The sequence below is a fragment of the Rhodnius prolixus genome, unplaced genomic scaffold (genome assembly GCF_049639745.1).
Source record: "Rhodnius prolixus isolate KJV_2025 unplaced genomic scaffold, Rpr scaffold_7, whole genome shotgun sequence".
Classification (NCBI taxonomy): Eukaryota; Metazoa; Arthropoda; class Insecta; order Hemiptera; family Reduviidae; genus Rhodnius; species Rhodnius prolixus.
The window spans coordinates 20,043,212-20,058,759 of NW_027411582.1; the positions used below are offsets into that span (position 1 = coordinate 20,043,212).

The window sequence follows — 15,548 nt, forward strand, 5'->3', positions numbered from 1 at the left end:
TATAAAAAGAATGTTATGTGTAAGTCAAGAAATGTAAACTATAAATAGTGCAATTCTTTAATATTTTCCGTCAACCTCAATCAGCAACACATTTAAACAACATAAATGAATTATTTTAGCTGAAACTCAAGGCTAGTTCCTTATCAAAAGAACTAAACTCCATTTTACAATGGTTTAAATAACAGATAATCGCAAAGTAAGTAAAACATTCGCTTATCATTTAGTGGAAGGACCTTAATTTACTAAATACTGATGTAAAGCACTTGACTCACATCTATCTTGACTATAGATTTATGGTATCGAATATATCGGATAAAATTGAAAGCAACATAACCACATATCATGTGCCCTAATTCGTTTCCAAAAAGTGGATTCCTAACTATATTATTTTAAGTAATTGCTTAAATTGGAATATGGTTAAAAAGAATTGAACTCAACAGAGGTTACTGACTATTTGATCAGATCAAGTCTCTCAATAAACAACGAATGACTTGTATTCAATACTAATTTAAATACTATCTGATCGTACGGAATTGAACTTTGGAGTTAAACCAAACGTTCCGACTTCCAGCGATTATGATCTTTTTAATGCAAAATCCTCAGCTCAATGCCCCTTCTACGTTCCCAATTTTACCATCCATGAAATTTAGTAGTTCTTGCAACACCATTCGAAATCCTTGGTCTGCCATCTCTCGTCTTGCACGGGAGGGTGCATGTTCGGGAGTGCTATTCAGCGATATCAGGGTTAGTTATAGCATTAGAAATGATGTTGTAACAATAGAAATGTTATTTTGGCACTTTTAGCCAACTCCTTTATTAATAAAAAGTACATCATCCTTCATACCAAGTCATAGTAGGGAAGGTTTCGTCTACTAGATCCAAAAAAGGTGGCTGACTCAATAAGCCTCTTGTGGCTGCGATAACGTGGGGCGTAGGTCCCATCCCTTTTTTTTAGTTCTAATTCATACCAACTCATCATGCAATCGGATACCATTCAAATCATTCGAGGAAGTGCTCTTCCTTGTGAACAACGAAGGTGGCTCTAAAACCTCAGGGTTCTGGGCCCCCTCTAAATTGCCCTGAGTTTGAACCCCAGATGCTTCGTGTGCTGACCTAATGCCTACTCTAAAATTGTTTTATGTAACATAAAAAACGGTTACATTCTCTTCCCTTAGCTGGGGGGCCAACCCTCAGACCAGTTCTAATGTTCTAATATTTCGCTCCTTCTTGTTAATCCCAACTCTTAGTAGATAGCAATTAAAAACCTAACCTGCCTCACTTTTAAATGAACTAGCAATAATATCCATCAATATAGTAATTAAAAATTATAAATAAATGTCTCATTGTACAAGTCTTAGAAACCATTTGCTTAATTAACGATTCCAAAGATAAGTTAAATATTCCGCTACAATTTTAAGGGAATATTATTTAATCGATTGAAACGAAGTAAAATGACCGCAATACGGACTACATACCAACAACACTGCAGTATTACATTTGCCACTTGCTTTTAAAATAATTACATGACGGTATTCTAGTAATTAATAATATGTATTTATGTTAACTGCATTCCTTACGTTCGAATAAATAATATATGTATATCATTTGAATGTCTAAAAGTTAACCTCCTTTAATTAGGTATCACAAAGATTTAGTGTGAACATTCAACAAGCTTTTCCAAATTTTTAAAGTTCTAAAAAAACATAAAAAATAAAAGGTTTATAATTATTACATTTTTAAATAATCCAAGCACAAATTTTAGAAATTGCTAAAATAAATTTTGAAGCTCTCAGGAGAATCAAGTCTGGGACCCTGCTGTTACCTAGGTGATTTAAACAACCCAGAACTGGGTAGAAACCTCTTTCTATTAGGTAATGCTACTTTTCTGGACGCACATCTTTAATTTATCTAAAAGCAAAGTCGTATATACAAGCTAAGAAATAAATAACATTTGTGGTTATATACTAGTAACTAAGCTTAGTTAAAGATCGATAAAATACTACCAGTTGAGAGTTAAAACGAAAATTAAATTAAGGTTAATTATTCAAAAAACATGTAAATTTTTCTCTTAAAATTTAAATTTATGAGTCGCTTTGAGATTTAAACTTTTGGTAATACCGTTTCTGCATAAATATCAGTTAAAGATAACCTAATTTCAAATTTGGTGCCAAATGTTTTTCTAAGTGGTGCCTCTTCTTCATTACATACTTAAACTAATCGAATTGGTTATTAGTTCGAACGAGAAAATTGTATCTATCGATATGACGGATAGAGATTCATTTTAATTTTCTTTTACTCTTCTAGTAAGTGGTAGTACTGTAATCGTGTAGTTTATTGATTTTTGAAATAGCAGTTTTGAGGTTATTTCTTGGGAAAAGAACCTCAAACCATCATTCTCTCTCACTTTCATTTAGTGTGTAGGTAACTCTAAACTTGTTGGAGCATTGAGTGGTAACTGGGTAACGAACTCATTGAAATATACAAAATATTTATTAATCTAGGTTTTTATAGTATAAAATACAAAGTTAAACACATGAAATAACTAAACTAAGTATGAACTCTATATTACAATTGCCAACACAGGTTGCGACCTTAACGTATTTATGAATACCAAAACAACAAGAGCCTCTCTCTGTTGCCGCGACCAGAGCACCATCTCCTGTGCCCCACCAAAGAGGAAGGTGGTCGACATCGATAGCTGTTAACTATCGATGTGCCTTAGTACTATTTACGGATTCCTCTGGGGGCTAAACGACATCATTGTTAGCGCTCACTACAAACTGTAACTCAAAAATCAAAAGTCTTTTGAAAAATTTCGCTTAGATGTCAACAGAAGATGCCGCCAGAAGATAAAAGTTGTTCTCGTGTAATATGTAGATGACCAAGATTGGGCGTGGCCTTTCTTTGGATCCAGTACTGAAGAAATGATGGCAATTCTGGAGGACATTCACTTTACCTAAGGGTTTTTGGAGCTTTTTTTTTTGGGCTGGAGAGTCAGCATACTCTATCACGTCGGGGTCAACAGTTTGGTGGTATTTATCCAGTTGGAGCTACCACTCAATATTTTAATTAGGAAGGTGAAGCACAATTATTAGGAGTCACCAGAGTACGCAAAACAAAATTCTTTATTTATTTAAAAACACAAAAAATACATTAATAACTTTATAAAAACACAAGTAATTAAAGTCCAGAACGTTCGAAGCTCAAAGAGGAAACTGTAACAGTAACTAAAAAGGTTAATGTCTGGTTATAAAACCTGTAGCTTTGCCGCCACAATGGTCTAAGCAGAAGTCAGCCTCAGTCTATGGGTCACCGTCACCTTAGCGGACTGTGATAATAAGGGAGGAAACAGTTATTTCTTATATTCTGTCTGATTGGGTTTTAATGATCCTCTGGTACACCAAGACTAAATGAAACAATTCACAAACTGCAATGGACTTGATCTTTTCCATTTTATGGCCGCAAAGGATCGGCATAATTTCGGCTGAAGAGCCTGTAGAACAAACCCACCCAATAGTCTGAAACTATTTATCAACTTTGCTTTGGTTTATATTCCTAATTTAATTGCATAATTCGGAGCAGTACAATTCGAAAAATAATTTGATGTAATTTAAAAAAACATACTTGTTGCATAATTAATCTGATATACCTACTTGTTTTTTTACAGATAAAATTGATTTCACTCTCTTACAAGGACAGAATTTCTTTTAAATGGTGAAATAAAACTTTACCTCTGATAAATCTGTCATCAGCATGCTCTAATATCATTTTAACTTGGGCCCGCTTATATAAACTTTACAGAAGAGAACAGTAGAAGAACCTACCTTTAACTTAGGTAAGGTGCACGTTAAAAGTAAACAAACCTTGTACACTATGAGATCATGTTTGATATTTTGCACTAATTTTTTTATAAAGTTTACTGAATTAAATCCTAAAGATTTTTTTTTTTTTCAGATGACCTACCTCTTAATTTGGTGATTTTAGAAATTGGTATACTCATGAAAACGTGCAACTGATGACTATCTTGCAAAGGTTTCTTTGTTCTGTCTCTGCCTACGCAGTTACCAGACAAAACGAAATACTAGTTACGCTAATAACTTGCTAACTGAGAACGAATATTAGCCGTAGCAGATGGCAGTAAGTACATTAAAAGTAAATGTTCGATGTATTGTCTAGGTACTCAACAGTTGCGATCCAGTCAAAGGTCAGGTTCCATTCAATAGAACATAAGCTGTAGACGCTGGCGGTCATCTATCACGCTATATCATTCTGAAGAAACAGCACTGTTGAACATTGTGAAAAATAGCAATTAGCTTGATTTGTTTACTTTAAGATAGTACATTTAATGGAACTATTTCCTGTAAGTATTTCATTGATTTTATTGGTCCATTTCTTAGGGTGAGTGAATTGACAAGTATGGCAAAGTCACTGATATTATTTGCTACATTGAAAACCTAGGTTGGTAATACCCCGCTATTTACAAGCACAGCAGAAGGCTATGAACCGTAAAAAAAGAAAAGGTTTAAAGCTTGTAACCTGGGAACTATGTACCATAAGAAACCTCTTTGTCATTGTCAACGACCGGGACTTTGCCCCATGTATGACCAAATGTCCAACCATAATTTATCATCTCCTACAGTTCAGGGATTAAGGCTTGCGGCCTGTTCCACCTTAAAACTATCTTTGGGCTACCTCGATTTTCACAAAGATTACAACTATAACTTCTTTTATTATGTCGTCTTTCAAATGGATTACAAGTTATTGCACTTAATGAACATGTTTAATTTTACATTGATAACTTAATTTCTTTCATGTCAACAGAAATTGTGATTCTTAATAATCCATTAAGAAATTGCCTCCTTAATAATTTCCATTCCATCTGATTATGTTATATTATTTTTACATTTTATTTTTTTAAATTGAAGCGTTGTTTTAGTTCTAGATAAATTATGCAAAATTATCAAACAGGCACTTTCATAATACTTTTTCATTAATATCTTCTTTACTTCTCTAGTGTTTTTCTATCAGATGTTTAAGAACAAGATTTGATAACTTTAATTAAAACTTATACTTAAACGATTGATCTGAGCAAAAAATGGTAGAGGAAAAATTTGTTGCCCGTCACCTCTAGTTTCTGTGAATATGTGACTTGATTTTAGATTCCTGCCCGCATATGCGGCTGACGCGCGACCAAAAGTAAGGGTTCGCAGTTGACCACCCATTTTCATATACACAGTTTTAAAGAGTATAAAAAGTTATGAAAGAAACTGGAAACCGCAATTCGATATCTTCAAAATTAAAGGTGCTATTTCAAAATCTGGTATTTATTAATCATATATTTCAGTTTTTTAACTTGTTATCAAAGAGAAAGAAGAGCACGCGATAGGTCATTTTTATGTATTTTTTCATCCCCTTTCTACTAAACATATTGCCAAGGCAGTAAAGCTAGTATTTTTCTTAATATCGGGAAATAAGTCAGTTTTGCGAGTGAATTTTCTAAGAAAAATCATATGTTAAGAGCGTTAGATGTTCTCAAGCATACACAAAGTGGTTAAAAATTAATTGTACATCTGTTACAAACAAGAAGGTTTAATAATTATTTGGTAATTTTGGGAGAGTTGCGTTTAATTACCAAAAACATTGGAAACCTCCTACTACATATTTAAATGATCAATATCTTTCTTGTAAAGGATCAAACTTATAAGTTAATTTAACAAATAATGCACTTTACTCAACTTGTTTAGCATGTACTGTGCCTTCTCAATGGTGCCTCCCTTGGCTCGCTAGTCAGGTTAGCCTGGAGGTTATCAACTGCTCTCTATATGTGAGGAGGCCTAGCTTAGTCACTGTGACACTATCTATGGGCCAATAATGAAACTAAATTAGCTGTCGCCTAGGTCTTAGGTAAGATATTTTGGCAGCCTGGTTGCCTTTTATACCTTCAAATATATACTTTGTGGTTTAATTAACAAATTAGAAGTTATTATTCCAGTAAACACCATAAACGAAACATGCAGAGTTCTCTAAAGTTCATATCGCAAGCAAAATTTCATAATCTTTTTAATGCTTTAACTTTAAATCCAGTTGTATTACTACAAACAGTACAAGATGTCAGCAAGATGGCTCTTTAGACTGCATTTAATTAAAAACTGTTCAATCGTAAGTGACAATTGTGCAGTTGCTACTGATGCCCAATATTATCATTACTTATTACAAATTATGATTACAATATTAACCATCTGAATGATACGATCATATAATATAGCTAACTTCTCTTAGTTAACGAAATTCTTTATAGACTAATACTAAAAGTGTAAAACCAAATTTGGATACTTTAATAATTTCAATTACTGTTACAGTTGCTTTCATAGTTTACACATTTCAATGTTACTATCGATTAATTATCGTAAGTTACATGTAATTATAAAGCTGATCATATTAATTGTTCAGTGGGTAGCAATATGTATTAACACTTTGATGCCAATATATTGTCATCTGAAGCCTTAGACTACCTACAATAGTTAGTAACATTACCCAGCGACTGGTGGGCCACATGTTAAGTAGTTTAATGTAATTTATGCATGATTTCTGAATATGCAAATTGGATCTACCCTTGATGGACTATTTTAGGTAGGATCGTTTAGATAATACACTTACATATTATGACTGAAAATTTCAAACTGTACACACAATTTATTAAATTAAGGAAATTCATTGGGTTTTGGAACACAATTTCTATCTGGCTGTTCTCTATTAAGGGACGCCTTTATATCAATGTGATAAGTAAATATTGTGTAACAATTTGGGATTGCCTAAGATTACCTTTAATTGCCTAAGAAGCTTACTAAATTGGCCCAAACTAGAATAGCAGGTATCTCATCAGACAAGAAACCTTACTTCAAAAATTGGTACATGCTGCCATTTTGGGACTCAACCAAAGCCACGAAAATTAAAGTAAAATGTTATGTAAAATAGAATAGCTAGTTCTCAACTCATCAAAAAATCAATGTAAGTAAAATGTAAGATATCAAAAAGTAGATGGAGACATACAGATAAGATTTTTTTTCAAAAATATATCTTCTTTGGGGGAAAAAATGATCCCATTTACTTACACTTTCTTCAATAACATTGCTGTTCGTATGAATATGAACTTTGCTGCAAGGATAATCAAAATATATCCTGACATGAAAAAGCAGCTCCGAGAAGTTGATTCTTGAAATTTTGAATAATACTTTCTTTAAAAAAATAAAAATCTATCAAGCTTTGCTCTGGCAGGATAAAATTATCATAATCATAACCTTCTTTTCTGTTACTATTCTTTTCTAAGTGTATTCCTTATTTCGTCAGGAAGAAAAAGTCTTTTGAGTTTTTCACATTAGTTCTTATTTGGTACTCAAATTTAAAAACCCAAATTAATACTGAGCAAAACAAGTATCCTAAACAAGAACTTTCTGTCCAATAACAATTTGATCAAACAAAAACAAGCTTGGAAGAGATTAGTTTAGATTCTCTAGTTTGGTATCTACGAGGGTCGTTTGAAAAGTCCGTGCAAAAATAAAAACTACTTAATTTTTTGGGGTAAACCTTTTTTATTTTTCAACATAGTCTCCTTTTAGGCTTATACACTTCGTCCAACGCTGCTCTAGTTTGAATAGGATTTGTCCAACTCTGAAAAATAGCCATTCGTTTCTGCAATCACCTCCTCGTTTGAATATAATCTTTTTCTCGCCAGCCATTTCTTCATATTGGGGAACAAATAGTAGTCCGAGGGAGCCAAGTCTGGAGAATAGGGGGGATGTGAAACGAGTTGGAACCCTATTTCCATTAATTTTGCGACCACAACTGCTGAGGTGTGAGCTAGTGCGTTGTCGTGATGGAAAAGGACTTTTTTGTGGGCCAATCGTGGGCGTTTTTCTTGCAGCTCGGTTTTCAAACGGTCCAATAACGATGAATAATATGCACCTGTAATAGTTTTACCCTTTTCCAGATAGTAGATGAGGATTATTCCTTGCGAATCCCAAAAGACAGTCGCCATAATCTTTCCGGCCGAAGGAACGGTCTTCGCCTTTTTTGGCGCAGATTCCCCCTTAGTAACCCATTGTTTAGATTGTTCTTTGGTCTCAGGAGTGTAGTGATGTATCCATGTTTCATCCACAGTGACGAAACGACGTTTAAGTCCTGCGGATTCTTCTGGAACAGCTGCAAACCGTCCTTGCAACACTTCACACGATTTCGTTTTTGGTCAAGCGTGAGCAATCGCGGCACCCATCTTGCGGATAGCTTTGTCATGTCCAAATGTTGATGGAAAATATTATGTACCCGTTCATTCGAGATGCCCACAGCACTAGCAATCTCACGCACCTTCACTCTTCTGTCATCCATCACCATATCATGGATTTTATCAATGATTTCTGGAGTAGTAACCTCTAACAGGGCGTCCAGAACGTTCAGCGTCACTTGTGCCCATATGGCCACTCCGAAAATTTTGAAACCACTTATAAACTGTTCTAATCGAAGGTGCAGAGTCACCATAATGTTTATCAAGCTTCTCTTTAGTCTCCTGAGGCGTTTTGCCTTTCATAAAGTAGTGTTTAATCAACACACGAAATTCTTTTTCGTCCATTTTTTTGAAAATCACTCGACTTCCTCGATTCAAACGAATGCCAAACACAAAGAAATAGACCGATCTGGCTGAAACTTGGTGTGTGTTCTTCCAAGAGATGCTACTAACTAAACATAACCTCGATACGCGCCAGTGGTGCTATCTCTCTGACTTTGCACGGACTTTTCAAACGACCCTCGTAGATATTCCATTTCTGTTGTTGAATAGAATATATTGTATAGAATTGTTATAGTTTGTAAAATGAAGCTGTTGGCAGAAAGCAGAAGAATGAATATGTTGTTGCTTACTAGAATGATATCTCTTTTCTTTAGCTACAAAATACAGTAACACTGCTCTGCTAGTATTGATTCTCTGTGTACAGTTAAAAAAAAAACAGCGTACCTAAGGAGCAATTTGAAGTTTTGAAATATGTATTAAGACGATGTTATAGAATTATAGAACATACTGATTTATAGAAATGTATAGAATCACTAAACTTTTGTACAAAATACAATACTACCTCACTCTCGTTTTCATATTTTTTTAAAACTATAAAAACCGAATGAAATAAAATGATCCCCATCTAGACTCCTACATTGAGAGGCAAAAAAATTGGCCACCCTTCAGTATGTGTACTGATTTCCAATCAAATTTTTATTAACGTCTTCACATACTTTTAGAATAAATAACAGGCCACTTGTAACATACTTAGGAATATTAAAGGTAAATAATAACAGGTAGTATTTTAAAAAAAGAAAAATTATTAAGTAATTTGGAAATTAACAAAAGGTTCATTTTCCAATTAATAGGACATGTTTCCACCTCTTGCGTTTATTAGTGCTTGCATTCGACTGGGCATTGACCTAATAGGATTTTGAATAATTTCCTGAGGGATATTTTCTTATTCGTCCGCTAGTGCAACCCTTAACGAAGAGAATCTGCTAGTGTTGGACGTCTCTTAATTCGTCTTGACAACTCATTCCAAAGATTTGCAATCGGCTTTAGATCTGGACTACACGCTGGGCCCACTCTAAACATCGGATTGATGCGTCTTCCAGGTAGCGGGAAACAATCTCTGCTGTAGGAGGCCGTGCATTATCGTGTTTTATACGAAAATTCCTCGCCGACGTGTGGTAGGAATTGGTTCAAACAGCTTCCGAAAGTATGTCGGTCTATGTAGCCAGCAGCCTGTTATAGAGACCCACTCTATAAAAATTAATTCAGTTCGAGCTTCAAATTAATCCTGGTCCAAACCACATGACTGTGAATTTCAAGGATTAGAGATCAAAGTTTACAAAAACAAACGGTGTGCTAAGGATTTGTTTGTCTTATTTTTTTTGTTTTTCCATATTTCTTTATTTCCCTATTTTGAATTTCCTTATCATTTCTTTAAGCTACCATACGTTTATCAACAATGCATGCTAAAAATACTTTATTTTTGCAATAACGAATGGTTAAATACATATTTTAAGGGTGGCCAATTTTTTTGCCTCTCAGTGTAGTCTGTTTATGCTTTATTTTGTGCACTTTAAATCTAAATTAGACGCTTCTACCAATTAAGTAGACTCTCACCCTCTAAATGAATGTATAAAATAAGCATATTTACATACATTGAAGTTGACGCCCCGAATAGGTATTGTTTGACTTTTTGTTACTTAGGTAGCTTTAACACTCAGGTTTCTCTCAAAAAGTTTAATTCAAATAAAATATTTTTCGTATTATTATTTTTATTCTATTAACTATCAACTTCTTTAAGGTTCTTAATATTTCTACGGTCTGTCGCTCTTAATAAAATGTTTATAAAGTAATAGGTAATTCAAACTGTTTAACTCTAAAATGTAATTAATAAATATTAAAACGTAAATGGTTTTATTTTTGTCTTTTTTTGGCATTGGCTTTCGCCATACAGCCAGCATCGTCTAGGTGCTTATCAATAGAATATCACTCACTCTCCATTCTTACTTATAAATACATTCGCTTCACACATTCATCCCTCTACTATATACAACTATTTACATAAACCTTACAACTAATGGATGGATCAGTACTCTATATTCCTGCCATCCTTATAGCTTAACCGAAATTAAAATCACGTAAACCTTCTCCAATCATTTTCTTCCATTCATTCTAATCGGCTATAACTTTTAAATACATTCATATTTCATTGCTAGCTCTGCTATAGATTTAAGCACATAGATGTTGGTGGAGAATATTATGTCTTCGTAGCGAAATGGTGCATCTAAATACCTGTATATGTCGCCAAACATTCGTTTCCTTTCTACTACATAATGTGGACATATCCATTATTATATGTCCTGAAATCCTCCACCTCACTGCAATCTACGCAAAGAGGAGAGGACCTTTTGTTGATCCTGTGAAGATACGATCCGCACACCGCGTGGTTCGCTCTCAGCCTGATTTTATGTGGTAAATAATACAATATGGTTATTCAGTATAAGTTGTCTAATACTGAGTAATAAATAAAAGTAAGTATATCCTAGAAAATGCATCACTCTTCTTTGTCAAAAAATTACCCTTTTTTAAAAAGTCATTTTTACCTTATATACGGTAATGCTAGCTGGAGTACATCCTCTTTCTCCGCGTCCAATAACTGAACATCATATTTTTTCCCTCAAGAATCATACCCTCTAGAGGAAATATAAATTGTACGATGTGCCAATATTTACTACATACGTCTTTAAGAAGCCGAGGTAGTAACTTCAAATACCCTTGGGATATTTTTATATAACGTTATAATGTCTAAGGGGTGGCCACATATATATTATATTTTATGTATATTTATTTATCAAATATTACTATTTTGTTCTTCCTTAGTTGTTAATATAGTTATTGGTAAATTTTTTGTTTGATTATGAACTTGTTTTTATGACTGTTCGTCATTTATTTTTTGTTTTATTTTTACTTCATCTCATGACTGCTGAAAATGAAGTATCAGATTAATTTAGAATTTTAGTCATTAAGTTGTGAACAAGAAGTATGCATTTTTTTGGTTCCTCATGCACTTCTCTAAGGAAGAAAAAGCGAAAACAAGTTCTCCCCAAAATCTGGAAAATCAGTTCTCTGCCCTTTTACTAGAAAGAGGAGATTGGGCCTCTCCGGTGAGATGGTACTGACGAACTGGAAATTTCCATGCCAAATGTCCGCAAAATTCTTAGGGTTGACAATGGACAAAGTACTTAATTGGAAAAAACACATCGAAACCGTGGAACTAAAAATAGAAAAGTACTTCAACACATTACGAGCCTTTTCCCATAGGAAGTGGGGGGCGGACCCGGAGGTGTCCCTAATGTTCTACAGGGCCACAATAAGAGCGGTACTGGATTACGGGTGTTTTCTGTAGGGTCAGGCCTGCAAGTATGTTATGCGACCCCTTCACGTATTACAAAATAAATGTATCAGATTGTGTCTCGGATTCTTGAACAGCACACCTGTAGACGTAATGTACGCAGAGGCTGGCGAATTACTGCTCGCTTATAGAATAGAAGTACTGTCCGATCGATATGTCTTAAAAAAATTAGCCACGAACCGAATAATTTATAACAAAATAAGCCAATTAAATACCGAAGTCCTCACTCACAAATATTGGACAAAAAAGAAAGGCCCCATTTACACAGAAAGTTTTATTAGAATCTCTACCTTTAGAGATAAGGTATATTCTAATAATAAGTTAGATGTGTACAACTTAAAATACGAACATTTATTGAGCGAATTAAGTGTTAACACTTCCTTCGACTTGATAAAGGTACCGGAAAAGATGGGAACCGCGGCCTTCGAAGATTACATTTCTTCCCATTATCCGGGCTCATATCGTTTATTTACAGATGGGTCCAAAATCAATAATAAAGTCGGAAGTGCTGTGTATGATCCGGTTCGGAACTATTTTACGATAATTAAATTAGAAGATGAGGCGTCCATCTATACAGCGGAGCTAATTGCTATTTTAACGGCTTTAAAATATATTTATTCGTTGTCGGAGAAAAAATATACCATTATTAGTGACAGCCAGAGTGCGTTGTGTAAATTATCACATATACACAACCAGTCTGCAGGAATGAATCACATTATCGCAGAGATTGTAGAAACTATTGCCATTTTTAAAGAGAAGGGAGTCTGCATTAATTTTTTGTGGGTAAGAGGTCATTGTGGTATAAAAGAGAATGAAATTGTTGATACACTTGCAAAGGAAGCCACCAATAGTGGGGAAATGGCTAATTATAAATTACCACACACCGATATCAAGGGTATAATTGCAAAAGCAGCACTACAAAAATGGCAGACAGATTACAATAATGGTGATAAAGGTAGATTCTATAAAACTATGGCAGATCAGTTACCTAGACAACCATGGTTTAAGGGAACTTTCACTAATAAATGGGTTGTTACGACAATAAGCAGGCTGAGAGCGAACCACGCGGTGTGCGGATCGTATCTACACAGGATCAACAAAAGGTCCTCTCCTATTTGCGTAGATTGCAATGAGGAGGAAGATTTCAAACATGTAATAATGATATGTCCACGTTATGTAGTAGAAAGGAAACGAATGTTTGACGATATATACAGGTATTTAGATGCACCATTTCGCTACGAAGACATTATATTCTCCACCAACAGTTATGTGCTTAAGTCGATAGCAGAGCTAGCAATGAAATATGAATGTATTTAGAAGCTATAGCCGAATTAGAATGAATGGAACAAAATGCTTAGAGAAGGATTACGTGATTTTAATTTTGGTTAAGCGAGAAGGATGGCAGGAGCACTGAGTGCTGCTCCATCCATTAGCAGTAGTTTATGTAAATAGCGGTATATAGTAGAATGATGAATGTGTGAAGCGAATGTATTTATAAGTAAGAATGGAGAGTAAGTGATATTCTAGTGATAAGCACCTAGACGATGCTGGCTGTATGGCGGAAGCCAATGCCAAAAAAAGAAAACAAAAAAAATCTGGAAAAACTAAAATTCTTTCTTGACATTCCATTTTGTTCCAGCACAACAACTAATCATATCTTTGAACAATATGAAGTAGTACTTTGCTGGATTATGTTTGTTTTTATCAGCTTTCTTTAAAGTTGGCCACTTATACCCAAAGATATACAGGGTGATCCAGGCCCAATCGCTAATAACTTTTTAGGAAAGCGGAATCTCGAAAAAACCCACGAAGTAAACTATATGTTTTTTTGGGTCTAGTTTTCAAATTTTCCACCCCGATGCTTTATATTCATTTTTTGCGGAGTTACAGCCAAAAACCCGTTTGGGGTTTCATAAGGACCACTGGTTTTGACAATGATTATGAAAACTAAATAAAAAACTGTGAAAAATGACGTTAACCCCGTTTTGATATCCCTAATATTGGTCGAGATATTTAAGATCAAAGTTACAGTTTTATCTATTCGTGAATGGTTTTCGATATTAATTTTCCACCAGAAATACACGTTTTGGGAGGTCCTCTACCTGCGAAAAATGTTATTTGTGACGCAAAGAACAAAAATAACAATAATTGATGATTTTAAAGAATGTAGTGTAATTTAATGGTTGTGGGTGAATCAGGATAAATTTGTTTTATCATCAAATAAAAGCAATCATCACATCATTTTAATGTACCCAGTATGCAGGACTTCTTGACCTATGATTACGGTAAGAATATCTTGCCAGGATGTCTGTCTAGTGGTCAAGAGCATAGCTTTGTAAGTGGGAGATCCCCAGTTCGAATCCCACGTTTGACTACATTTTATTTAAAAAAGTGTTATGATGTACATATTAAGTATTGTGAATGACTGCACCCGCGGGATTCGAACTGGGGATCTCCCACTTACAAAACCACGCTCATGACCACTAGTCCAACACCCGCCCCTCACGGGCAAGATATTCTTACCGTAATCATAGGTCAAGTAGTGCTTAAAATGATGTGATGATTGCTTTTACTTGATGATAAAACAAATTTATCCTGATTCACCCACAACTATTACATTACACTACATGTTTTAAAATCTTCAATTATTATTATTTTTTCACTTTGCGTCACGAATAACATTTTTCGCAGTCAGAGGACCTCCCGAAACGTGTATTTCTGGTGGAAAATTAATACTGAAAACCGTTCACGAATAGATAAAATTGTAACTTTGATCTTAAATACCTCGACTAATATTAGGGATATTGAAACGGGATTAACGTCATTTTCCACAGTTTTTTATGTAGTTTCCATAATCATTGTCAAAACCAGTGGTCCTTATGTAACCCCAATCGGGTTTTTGGCTGTAACTCCGCTAAAAATGAAGATACAGCTTCGGGGGTGGAAAATTTGAAAACTAGACCCAAAAAAAACATAGTTTACTTCGTGGGTTTTTTCGAAATTCTGTTTTCTTAAAAAGTTATTAGCGATTGGTGCGTTTTAAATGGATCACCCTGTATACTAATTATTTTTTCTTTTTAGCATTTCCATTGAGAATTAAGTATGACAAAACAAGTTGCAGTATTAAAAGTATCAAAAGCTTCTATTACAATAAAAGGTTATACAGTGGAACCTCGCATAACGAGCACCTCTCTTAACGAGTAATTAGCATAACGAGTAAAACAAATTGATTCTTATAGCGAGCGATGTTTCGCATAACGATAGTTTTCTAATGAAATTTCGCTGACTGCGCAGTTTTCGCCGACTCATCGAAAACTGCGCATTCTTCGATTAGTCATTCCTGTTTACGCATATGCGTTTCATATTCTCCACGTATCTAATGCATTGATACAGTCGAAACCGAACTTCACCGAATGAGTGGTGTATAGGGGAAGTCCTTATAGTGACATTTGTGTTTAAATATTATTGTGTTTATTTTGTTATCCCTCTAACAAAATGGGTTCGAAAAGAATTAAAATAACGTTAGAATTGAAACGTAAAATCATTGAGAAACGAGAAAATGGTGTAAGTGTGGCTGAT

General features: G+C 34.5%; 1 protein-coding gene and 1 long non-coding RNA gene across 7 annotated transcripts in view; one reads left to right on the forward strand and one right to left on the reverse strand.

Moving 5' to 3' along the window:
* Positions 1–15,548, reverse strand: part of LOC141447142 (uncharacterized) — a 188,989-nt gene that overhangs the window by 115,870 nt on the left and 57,571 nt on the right. The gene's annotated exons all lie outside the window — the stretch shown is intronic.
* LOC141447152 (uncharacterized) overlaps positions 1–15,548 on the forward strand; it is a 49,315-nt gene that overhangs the window by 29,545 nt on the left and 4,222 nt on the right. For 2 of the 4 annotated variants that reach the window (XR_012454158.1, XR_012454159.1), the window contains 2 exons: positions 3,668–3,835; positions 3,955–5,904. This is a non-coding gene — a long non-coding RNA (uncharacterized lncRNA). Of the gene's footprint in view, positions 1–69; positions 197–3,667; positions 3,836–3,954; positions 5,905–15,548 lie in introns of those variants that run through there. The other 2 variants (XR_012454160.1, XR_012454161.1) reach the window with 2 other exon arrangements.